General features: G+C 38.7%; 1 protein-coding gene and 1 long non-coding RNA gene across 5 annotated transcripts in view; one reads left to right on the top strand and one right to left on the bottom strand.

Annotated features, from left to right (window-relative positions):
• kcnq5a (potassium voltage-gated channel, KQT-like subfamily, member 5a) overlaps positions 1-12,500 on the top strand; it is a 324,848-nt gene that overhangs the window by 156,151 nt on the left and 156,197 nt on the right. The window lies entirely within an intron of this gene.
• LOC134441043 (uncharacterized) overlaps positions 1,799-12,500 on the bottom strand; it is an 11,502-nt gene continuing 800 nt past the window's right edge. Inside the window, exons 2-6 of the long non-coding RNA XR_010033087.1 lie at positions 11,036-11,138; positions 10,809-10,907; positions 9,881-9,986; positions 5,067-5,133; positions 1,799-2,820 (exon numbers count right to left, since the gene is read on the bottom strand). This is a non-coding gene — a long non-coding RNA (uncharacterized LOC134441043). The remainder of the gene's footprint in view (positions 2,821-5,066; positions 5,134-9,880; positions 9,987-10,808; positions 10,908-11,035; positions 11,139-12,500) is intronic.

The following is a 12,500-nucleotide window of genomic DNA, read 5'->3' as shown; positions in this document are numbered from 1 at the left end:
TGTTAAAATTGCAGTTTTGACAACTGTGTTTTCACATTTTCTCAGGGGAGAAACCCCCAAACATACTGTAGCTCCTAAAACCCTCAAAACCCCAATAACATAGTCTCTAAAACCCTCAATTTTTTGGAAACTTACAACACCAAAGGAGGGGGGGCATTCTTGTTGTCTGGCTCGAGGGGCCCATGGAGTCCTAATCTGTCCCTGCTGAGCAGTAGGCCTACGCATTTAGAACACACTTGGAGCACTCTACGGCTCTACGGTAGACTGCAACGCTTCCATTAATGTCAACTAGTCACAAGTGACTAATGTTCTGCAGTGTAGTGATACTTACTTAAGGCTTCACTTGTCATCAGGAAGGACTGGACTTTAGAGGGAAGGGAAGAGGCAGCACTCTATTGTACTGGCGTATTTCTCTCATGTGTAATGTCTGGTGAATATAGTGTTTTTACAATGAAAGGGCTGTGTGTGTGTGTGTGTGTGTGTGTGTGTGTGTGTGTGTGTGTGTGTGTGTGTGTGTGTGTGTGTGTGTGTGTGTGTGTGTGTGTGTGTGTGTGTGTGTGTGTGTGTGTGTCTGTGTGTCTGTGTGTCTGTGTGTGTGTCTGTGTGATGCGCGTGCGTTTTTGTGTGTGTGTGTGCACACACATGCATGCATGCACTGAGCATCTTCAGATGTGGAAGTTTACTTGTTTTATTGGGCAAGTGCCAAGACTAATGTTTCAACGTTCTCACGTCTTCTTCAGAGTCAATGCGTGTGTGCGTGTTTGCGTGTGTGTGTATGTGTGAACATGCATGCATGTGTGTGTGTGTGTTTTCAGCTGTTGAGCAGTATGGTAGAGTGATTGTGTGCAGAGGTCTAAACCAGGTGGAGGATGGAAGACTTACAGGCAGTTAGGAGCCCGACAAGAGACCTTAGAGATTCCATTACACTGTGACAACACTGATCTTAGAAACACACACACCTACACACCTACACCTACACACACAAACACACACACACACACACACACACACACACATGCACGCACACAGTCACAAAATACACAGACATAGGCAATACAAATACACACACACACACACACATGCACGCACACAGTCACAAAATACACAAACATAGGCAATACAAATGCAATACACAAACATAGGCAATACAAATGCAGTACGTCACATATACTATGCATTCATTTGTTGATGTTATACACACACACTTGTTCACTCTCTCTACGGCGCTGTCTCTGTCTACTACTACTACACTGTAAAAACATTATTGTAGTTTTTACAGTAACTTACTGGCAGCTGGATGCCAATAAATTACTGTAATATAATTTACAGTACCCTTACTGTATATTGGTTTACAGTACCAATCAGCACTACTGTTAATCCAGTTACAGTACCAATCTAAAGTACTGTATGTCAGTTTACAGTACCAATCCAAACTACTGTAAGGAGTACAGTACTTTACTGGCATCCAGCTGCCAGTAACATTCAAATTACTGTATATCAGTTTACAGTACCAATTCCAATTACTGTATATCGATTTACAGTACTGATCCAAATTATTGTAAGGAGTACAGTACTTTAATGGCATCCAGCTGCCAGTAACTTTTTCAACTACTGTAGTTTGTTTTACAGTATTTTTGTTGTATTTTAATTTACAACATTCCGCAAGAGAATGTCAGGGAGCTCTACAAAGGCATCACATTCTCCTATAATTCAGATATTCTAGTTACCAGTCAGATCAAAAACACATTAAAAAGTTTTTAAAAGCTACAAGGTAAAGAAATGCTGCAAATGCAAGAGATGCAATCAAAATGTTTAATTAAAACTGGTTAACAATTTAACAACATACTCCAGTAGGAAGGGGGTCCTGCTTCTCACAAATGCACAATCCATAACCTTTGTATATAGTTGAAGAGTTTAGATGCAAAACCCCATAAGTGCCATTTCAGAAAATAATCTTGTTTCATTTTTATTTAATACAAAGCTATCAAAATTCCACATTTTTAAAATTTTATTTATGTAATATAACTATTCATATGTATTATCAAGTACATGAATGTAAACCAAACCAACAATGGGGTTCTCTAAAAATATAAAAGTGCAGGTCTTCAGAAATGGAGTTAGGGGGTTTTGCATCTGAACTCTTCAGTTGTATACATATTTTTCTTTTTTTTATTTCATTCACATTGACAAATAAAAAGATTCTATTCTATTAAAATGAGATACCCCAAACATTAATCAAGACAAAACTGTTGTATGGTTTGTGGTGGGTGCTTCAAATTCCAATGTATGCAAAATGGAAAACAGTCCAATATCTCATTTCCTGTTGGGCGTGGCCATATGCTCGTATTGACCTTTTTTTGTTCATCTTAATGAGATAAGTACATACCACAAAGAAGGTCCAGAGTCCGTAGCTTCAACTATATTCTATAACTATAACTATATTCCAGCCCCGAACATCTCTGTGCTAGGGTGCGCAATAGAGTCACTCTTTTAAAAGTCTTATACATGACACAATATCGAAAAACTGTGCCAAATAAGTTTTGAAACGGGGAGAAGGGGGGAAAACACAGCAAGAACAACAGGGCCTCGAGCCTTTGGTGCAATGCTCGGACTGAACTACTTAAAAGAAACAATTGATTGGAACTTCAAAAGGTCAAGCATTAATAATTCAGCCAGTCAAAATCAACAAGTTCCCTGATGAATGAAGCAACAACAGGGTTGACACTGCTGCTCTTCCTTTGCACCTTTTTACCGGTCTTCTTGCTGGTGATGGACTTGGCCTGGCATTTGGAGCCCTCTGGGTTTATTCTGAGAATGAACCTGTAATCACAATAGGATACAATTAGGAATTCTGAAAAAAGTTTAATTCTCGTGAGTCTTACACTATCCAGCCTTTTTCACACCCAATTTTGGTTAGTCTTATTGAAGTGATATTTCATGTTGTTCCTATTTCTATGCTTGATGCATGCTGCGTAAACACAGTATAAGCGCTCCCTCCATTCAGCCCCCGGTGATGCGGCTAGCTGCCTATCCACGAATGCAATGATTCTGGGATCAGACAGACATTGTTCACCAAGCACACACACACACACACACACACACACACACACACACACACACACACACACACACACACACACACACGGAGCCGGGGGAGGGAGGGACAATTTCAAAAAACATATACTGTCGAGTTTAAATTCAAGTTCCGGTCTTGTTTAGGGAATGCCTGTTGTTATCCAATGTCCAATGTCAAATCAAACGTGCAATATGCTGACAATGTCCTGTCATCATCCCACAGTTACAATGATTGATTAACATGCAGCACTTCCGGTGCATCTAAAGGAGGCTGCTGCAGGCGGCTGCTGAAGGCGGAGACGCATCCCAAACGAGTTTTAATTGTTGGTAACGCACGAGTAGACGCGTTACTGTTATTTATGGGTAACGTAGTAACATAACGGATTACTTTTAATTAGGGGTGGGCATCTGTGTTTAGCCGGACTGAGCCCTGAGGAAGGTCAGTAGACCGAAAGCTTGGCCTATTAAAAAGAACACAAAGGGGATTTAAGTGTGCAGACATTTTTCTTTCAATTAGGGGTGGGCAAAAATGAAAATCTTTAATCGCATTAACTCAATGACTTTCTGTGATTAATCGCATAGCGCGCGAAATCCAAAAATAATAATAATAAATAATATAAAAATATTTTATAAATTAATAAAATAAAATAATTAATTATAATTTGCATATGTACTGTGTAGATAACCTATGTAGGTCCAATATAATATTCCACAATGGAAATGTAGGCTATTTGCCAACCTATCAGTCTAAATTGTATAGGCCTACAGTAGTAGGCTATGCCTATCCAATGTAGGCCTACTGAAACAAATTATTGCATACAATATTACACTAGGGCTATTTAAGATTGTAGGCTACTGAAACGAATATATTAGAAATTAGAAACTCAAATTAGGATGGTCTACATGGGCCTACAAGAAGAAAAAAAAACTTGTCAATTAAAAAAAAACCAGGCATGAGATATGTCCCGCCTTCTCTCACTGTCAAAGACTCCCACCTTCTCTCTTATCTGTCGCTGTTATTTAAGGTGTTTCAGCGACTAGAAACTAATTGACTGTCTGTTGGTATTGACAGCAATTACATCTTTCAGTTTCAAAACAATAACGTTGACATGACTAACACTATCTTAAATGCATACGAGGTTGCCGATGTTGCGAAATTATACCATGTTGATACAGCCTACTATGCACGCGAAGCGCCATGTAGAAACTGCAGGCATGCAAACAGGTCAGGGGTGAAAAAGGTGACAAGGGCGCGGCGCGGAGCGGCGCAGTGCAAGCGCGCAAACGCAGGTGCACACGTGTGTGTTGTGCGCAGTGGATGATCTTGTATAACAGTCTCAGACTAGGGGGGAGAGGATTTAGCTAAAAAAAAGTCATAAATGGTGAATTTTGAGCATACTGTAGTTATTAGCGACCAAGGGACAGTGAACATGAGAACTGCCAACCTTACTCCATGACTTAGCTGTCATGTCTGATGGCGGGTTGGGTAGATAGCTTGATAAAATAGGTTTTTATCATGATAGAGCAGTGGTTCTCATAGTAAGTTTCCCCAACACCCCATTGACCTCATCAAAACCCTTAGTAGGCCTATTAAAAATAAAATAGGCCAAAATGCCCCCAAATGACACTAAGCACCCCTCCTCTCATCAGTCTCCTAACACCCCCTCAACACTTGCCTGGTTGTCATCTCATGCATATTTAATCATCATTTTCAGACAACTTGCAATAGGCTACAAAAAAAATCTTTGTCAAAGTTTGAATTAGCTACTGAAGTTTTACTCAAACTACTCAAATTTTAGCCTATTCACCTAGTATCTCTTTTAATGTCTCCCTGTAGAAAAAATGAATAGGAACGCTCCAACTTTGACCTGGAAAAAAGTGTGACATTCCAACTGGTTTCATTGTTGGCTAAAGTCTGTGCTGACTTAAGTCAGTATCAGACAAAAGTATCTGACTAAGCTTAATTACTCATTCCATTGTGTTCACCTTACCAAGTGCAAACAGCCTTGGGGCGTTGGGCAGAGAAAGACTTGCGACATCTGCTGCAGTAGCAGTGACCTAAAAAAAAAGACAGACACACTTAGCATCTTGCAGCATTACATTACATTACACTGGGATTCACAGTTGTTTTAAAGGTGCACCATGTACGTTTGTGGCCAGAGTAGGTATTGCAACTATGATTCTCATTGAAACTGTGCTGCCTATTGCCAAATTTGATCTTTTCGTGAAAGCTTTGGGACCATCTAATTTGTATGATGTTGGGGTTTCACCAATGTCAAATCGCATCCCTCTACGAATTCACACTACCAGTGTTTCCCTTACAGTGAGTAAACTATGGCTGCCCGCCATAGTTTACATTTGGCCGCCATAGTTTACGAAAAAAAGAAAGTAAAAAAAATTATTATTATTATTTTTTATTTTTTTTTACCAATTTCCGTTTTTGTTACAAACGATTTGAATTACAATTTCCTTCGCATTTTCCTCCTGGAGTAAATACATCAAGTGCTTGAACCACAACCACAAGTGCTTGAAAGACAGAGGGATCAAAAGCCTAGTCAAGTTGTTGTAGTTAACTTGGGTTTGGGAGCAATACAAAAAAAACATTAAGAGAAGGGACAGTTGGGATGAGTGTACTAATATTCCCCAGGCTTTGTTTTACAGTTGTAATGAGTTAGGTGACAGGCCTTCCTTGACACAGCAGAGGAGACATCGGGCTGCATATAGAAATGAATGTGTAATGAATGTGAATATAGACATAAATGTGTAATATGTTGTTCAGTCCTTTTAATGGAAGGAATTTTGAAAAACTGGCCCTGTGACCAGCACCCCTCATGTAGAATGTGTACGCCTATATGTGTGGGGGAAAAGGCATAGCCTACCCTCTTAGACCCATGTGTCTTACAGTATGTTTCCACGATTTAGGAATGTGCCAATAGAGATGTGAAGGGCGGAAAAGATGGCCTATTGGCAGTAATATTCCATATTAACGGTGCACTGTGTAGGATGGTGGCCAGAATAGGTATTGCAACTATACTGCTCAGTGAAACTGTGCCGTCTAATGCCAAATTCTATCTTGGTTTTCATTAGTATTTACTAAATAATGAACTAATATTTACTAATATGACCAAATTATGTTAAGCTTTTCAGCTAAAATGTCTATTTCTGGAAATTCAAAAATGGCGGACCATGGATAAGATCTCCCTTTTCATGTATGAAAAGTGCCATTTTCCCAGTCACAATGAATTCTTACAAAGTGATGGGGGTGGCAAGTAGTCACGAAAAAGGCAACATTTGTGTATGGGCAGTATAACTTCTGAAAAGAACCTACTAAAATATTACTCAGTGCACCTTTAAGGGTGAGGGACTCAGCTAAGATCCACTAGTATACTGGGGACCTTGCCATGTAAGGGAACCCCTGGCCTAATTCATCATTCGTCATTGCTCTTCCATTTGTGGTCTTAGAGTGCCATCTAGTGGATGATTTGTACAATTTCTTTATGTTATCTGAATGACTGCAGAACACACAAGCATGTCTACGGTACATCTTTAGTAGATAAGGCCACACCAATTTAATTTGTTGGTTCTCGGATTCGCCGCTTGTATTTTGTATCAAAATGGAAAAAAAAAAAAAAACAGTTTCAATACCCCAAAAAATGAAATCGCTTAAAAAAACCCGAAGACTGCATGTTTTCATGAACGGAGAGGTGTCTCTTTAGTAGTTGGAGGTCATGTGACGTAGAGAACCAATAAAATCACTCCTTTCAACATGCCGATTACGACTAGCGAATCAGGAAACGCGTTACATTCAAATGGTTTTACAGACAAATATGCAATGGCAAGTTGAAGCCCCTGTGGGTTAGCAGTAGCAGCGGTGAAACACAGTATGGCTCTTAGTGGAATTAGTGGAGTGGGATAGCAGTTTAAAAAAAGTAATACAACAACTCTGGTCGGTCCCGCTTGGAGGAAGCAACCCCCCGGGTTACCGGTAGCTTAATTTCTCCCCCTTCCTCGTTCACAGGCAGCCCGACGTTTCAGAATAGAATGTTCGACTTCGCTCAACTATCCGAGTTCACATGTGCCAGCGAGTTTTGTGTTCTCAACCAGGCGAGTTTTGCAACGGACGAGAGAGTTACTATCACGGTAGAAACAGCGAAATGACTTGAGGATATTTTAAACACGAGAGAGTCACAATCACGGGGGAAAACTAAATGGCCACACAAAAACGCATTGCCACACAAAAACGCAGACGCAGCGCACTAGTGCTGTCGTGTCTGTTCGTAGTGCTTGCTAAGATACCACACTCATTATGCAGAGGGAGAGCGCTCAAAAACGGGGAAATAGACAAAACCCAATTCACCTCAGATTCCACTGTAAACATAGGCTAGGCTATTTGTGCCTAATGATTTTTAAAAATTATGACATTTTTAGCAGGGTTTGTTAAAAAAAAATCCATCCATCCAGCCATCCATCTATCTTCATATTGTAACTCTGTACTTATGCCGTGTGCGGCGCCTTATTGCAGAAAAGGCTGGTATGTTGACCTTACTAGTCAAACACATACTGCCTAAAAGGCTACTAATTTGGTCTTTTCTACCAGCCAAACTGCTTGTAGTCAAGATGTGTTAGTTAGGTAGCCTACTGTCATGTCTTTTATAAAGAGCACATTTGGAAGACTAGTCTATAGCACATGAAATGCTCCAGGTCTTTTAAAATATAGCAACAATAATATAATAATAATAACAATAATAATAATAATAATAATTATTATTATTATTATTGTTATTGTTGTTGTTGCTATTATTATTGCTATTGTTGTTGTTGCTATTATTATTGCTATTGTTATTATTTTAATTATTATTTTTTAAAGCTGAGTGCGTGTGTGTATGGGGTGGTGAAAACATTTGGGTGCACATACATTTTGTGCTGGTGCACCTAAAAAAATGTTTAGGCGCACCAGTGCAACCAACGCAAAAGGAGCCCTGAAGTGCCAAGAAAAAGTCAAGAATCTGAATCAGATTGGACTGTTTGTTTTGTTAAAATTTAATTACTGTAACTTTTTCTGTTACTAGTAGTATTTTGTGCACATTCTGTACTCAAAGAAGAGTGAGATTACATTATTTTTGGTCTTTTATTTTATTGATTTTGGGACTTGTGCTTGTTGGTCACTGTTGTAAGTGGTCTAACATTCTAAAGTTGTACTTTTATAGCTTGTAATTCCATTGATATGGTCACAATGCTGTATTTGCTGTCTTGTTCAATGAAGACTGCGGTTTCAGACTGTTGAATCATCTCAGTTTATTCAAACCAGATTAATATAATAATTGCCCTATGAGCTAATTTTGTGCCTGGTCTATTTGGCTGCCTTAATTCCCTTCTACACTGTCCTTCTCCATGTCCAGGTGTTTGCCTGTCTTGCACCTTCCTTTGGAGGTCCATGTGAGGCTGATATACAGGTGGTATAACATAACAGTCCCCTTATTACATCCGTGGTATTACCACACGACTAATTTTTTTTTTTTTTTTTTTTCGCCCTCTCGCTTCAACTTTTTCCTGAAAAAATCCGAGAACCAACAAATTAAATTGGTGTGGCCTAAGAAGCTCTAAAAAGATGGCCAGAATAGGTATTGCAACTATGTTGCTCAGTGAAAATGTGCCGTCTACTGCCAAATTCTATCTTGGTTTTCATTAATCTTTACTAAATACCGGTAATGAAGTAATGTTTACTAGTATGACCAAATTATTACCGGTATATTAAGCTTTTCAGCTAAAAATGTCTATTTCTGGAAATACAAAATGGTGGACCATGGATAAGATCTCCCTTTTCATGTATGAAAAGTGCAATTTTCCCAATCAGAATTAATTCTTAGGATCATTCGTCTCTGCTCTTCCATTTGTGGTTTGACAGTGCCATCTAGTGGATGATTTGTACACTTTCTTTATGCTATCTGAATGACTGCACAACACACAAGCATGTCTACATATTTAGTGTCCCCACAAATCTACAATAATACCCTTGTTAACTAGGAAATAGAGTCCTATGTCAAAAATCCATTTTCATATTCTATAATCCATATATAATCCTCAGATTCCAAAATTAAAACCTACGTCAAGTTTCCAGAAGAGCAAGGAGTCTTATCTGTGCAAGCGAACTATATACAAACATACAGGAAGTTGTACTTCACATGCAATCACAGAACAAAAAAAAAAAATATTGATGAAACTACCAGAAAAGCATGACCCTACAGTTCTGTCATATTCCAAACCTGAAACCTACGTCAAGAACAAGTCCACAAGACCAGACCAAGGAGTCTTGTCTGTGCAAACGAACTATATACAAATATACAGAAAAGCATGACCCTACAGTTCTGTCATATTCCAAAACTGAAACCTATGTCAAGAACAAATCCACAAGAGCAAGGAGTCTTGTCTCTGCAAGCGAACTATATACAAATATACAGCAAGTTACTTCACATACAATCATAAAAGTGAAACCAAAATTATTGATGAAACTACCAGAAAAGCATGACCCTACAGTTCTGTCATATTCCAAAAACGAAAACTAAGTCCACAAGAAGAAGGACTTCATATCAAACACAATCATTTGCAGACATGGTCCAGGGGGCTCAAGTACGACCAGAGAGCAACCATCCAGCAATAAGGATATCTTCTCAGCTGCACACAACATTAACACACAACATTAATTTGCATCTCATATTGACAGCATGAAATACATAGCATGTTTAGCACTTTGACTTTTATAAAATACATGGATTGGTTTTGTGTGAATTCATGAACTTAAACTCACCTCTTGCAACAGTGTTTATTTTCTCTGAGGTACACCACACCAGAGGAATCACTCAGTGTAATCAGACAGCTTCCATGTAGGATCCTTCAGTAATATTCTCAGTCATCTGCAAAGCATGACAGCACAAAACGTGAACATGATTATGCATTTATAGGCCTAATTATTACAAGAAAATAATAAAAAATGATAACACCGTCACCACCACGACACAATATGATGATGAATAGGCCTAGAGTATGAAACATCTAAAAGATACATGTCTGTATACATGTAAAATGTTTTTTTGTTTTTTTTTTGTTTTATATCATTGATCATTTTCCCAGACGGATTGACAACAGATGGCTCAAAGAATTCAGTGTGCTAAACTGGAGGGCAAAAAGAGCAGATTATCTCTCTTTCTGGATATTTTACTCATCACTTGAAATTAAATCTAAATCTAAATCTAATCTAAGATGTCAAACATAGAGGAGGAGTCCTCAACGATCCTGGAAAATACAACAAATTGACAAAATGTAACCCAAATACTCCAATCAATGAAACGGTGGGCTCAGTGTCATTGGCCTAACAGCAGAAGGCACTAAGGGTGCGTTTGTAAACTGCCGCTCCGAGCACATAACATATTGGTCATGTCATGTATGAGTGTGTTATTCAGACTGTTAGATAGTAGACATTTGAAACACACATTTGGTGCAGAGTTATAAAAAAATGCTTACATTTACAAACTGATTTTTCTCAGCATTTTTAGACATGGTGCTACAAAGGGGATTAATGTACTGTAACCAGGCAGCTGCCATTATTCCTTAACTATCCTGTCAAAATAACACACGGCATGAACAGGACGCATCTCTGATTAACAGTGTGTGCTTCAAACTGTTAAGACATTTGAAACACACATACATGTGGTGTAAATTTGTGAATGGTTGCTAACCTTTAGAAATTCTGTCAATGTTCAGAAGCATTTGCAGATATGGTCCACTACGACCAGAGCTACCATCCAGCAATAAGGATATCTTGGCCATCTTCTCAGCTGCAATAATAACACACAACATTAGAATGCATCTCATATTGACAGCATGAAATACAGAGCAAGTTAGAACTTTGACTTTTTAAAAATACATGGATAGGTTTTGTGTGACTTTATAAACTTGAACTCACCTCTTGCAACAGTGTTTATTTCTCTGAGGTACACCACACCAGAGGAATCACTCCGTGTAATCAGCCAGCTTCCATGTAGGATCCTTCAGCAATATTCTGTCATCTGCAAAGCAAGACAGCACAAAACATGAACATGATTATGTATCAATATGCCTAATTATTACACAAAAATAAAGTTTGAAAAATGATAACACCACCATGACACAATAGGCTGTAGACCTACAATATGAAACATCTATAAGATGCATTTCTTAAATTGTTTTCATTGATCATTTTGCCACACGGATTGACACCAGATGGCTCAAAGAATTCAGTGTGCTAAGCTAGAGGGCACAAAGAACAGATTATATATATCTCTGGATATTTTACTCATCACTTGAAATGAAATCTGATGCATAGCCCACTTGTTAAGACCTCTAACATCACTAGGCCTACTAGTAGATCCAAAAAGGATGGGCAAAGAAATCTAAATATTTATTGCAGTAACATACACATTAAGCATCTTTGATCAAGCCAAAAATTAAGCACCCTACACATCTGGGTGTTTCTGGGCTCATTATTTCAGGAGAAATCTGTCAAATAGGTAATGCCTATTTATTGAAAAGAACACGATCTGATGGCTGACAGTGGTTTCTCCCTGAACAGAGAGAACAGTCCAGAGTTGGCAGTAACAGAATGGGACAAAACAGCACACACTGTGCACAATAACAAGTTCAGAATCAGTTTACTTACTCACTTCCTTTACACAACGAACAGGGAAAGGCACATGTGTTAAAACATACTTTAGAGCAAGTGTATAGTCAAAATGAGTTCGTTTCTAACAATAAAAATCAGGCATAAGTTGTGGCTACTTCAAGCTTCTGAGTCAGCGAAAAGATAAGCTGATGTTGCTAACGAAGTTCTAGATAGCTCTTCTCTATGGTATTTGTGTTTTACTTTGACTCAAGTACATTAACTGTATATCTTCAGAGCATAATTATACTCAAAGGGAGTTCGTTTTTAACAAAAAAAAAGACTTTAGCTAGCTAATGTTGCTAGCGGACAAGAGATTCATTATTCAGTTTGGCTAGCTCTAATGTTGCTAGCGGACATTTAGCTAGCTCTTAACTTTGGCGCCAGCAGGCTTACAACACTAACTTGGCATGTTGTAACTTCAGAACAAAATTATATTCAAAATGTGTTCGTTTCTAACAAGAAACCAATATTAAGTTATGAATACATCGGGCTATTTCAAACATCCCTCAACAAAGGCAACATGATTTAACCGTTAGACTATAGCTAATTGTTGCTAGCGAACCACCTCATCATGCAGCGCTAGCTCTTTCAGGTGAAGAGGCCGGCGCAAACAATCTCTGGCCGGCGGGGAAGCACTCCCTTCGGCCCTCCTCCAGAAACCACTGATAGCTATGTTGCTAGCGGACATTTAGCTAGGTCTTGACTCTGACATGGGTGTTTTGGCACCACT

This window comes from Engraulis encrasicolus, chromosome 24, assembly GCF_034702125.1.
Source record: "Engraulis encrasicolus isolate BLACKSEA-1 chromosome 24, IST_EnEncr_1.0, whole genome shotgun sequence".
Classification (NCBI taxonomy): Eukaryota; Metazoa; Chordata; class Actinopteri; order Clupeiformes; family Engraulidae; genus Engraulis; species Engraulis encrasicolus.
The sequence above is the reverse complement of the archived record's forward strand: the minus strand, read 5'-3'. Positions and strand labels throughout refer to the sequence as shown.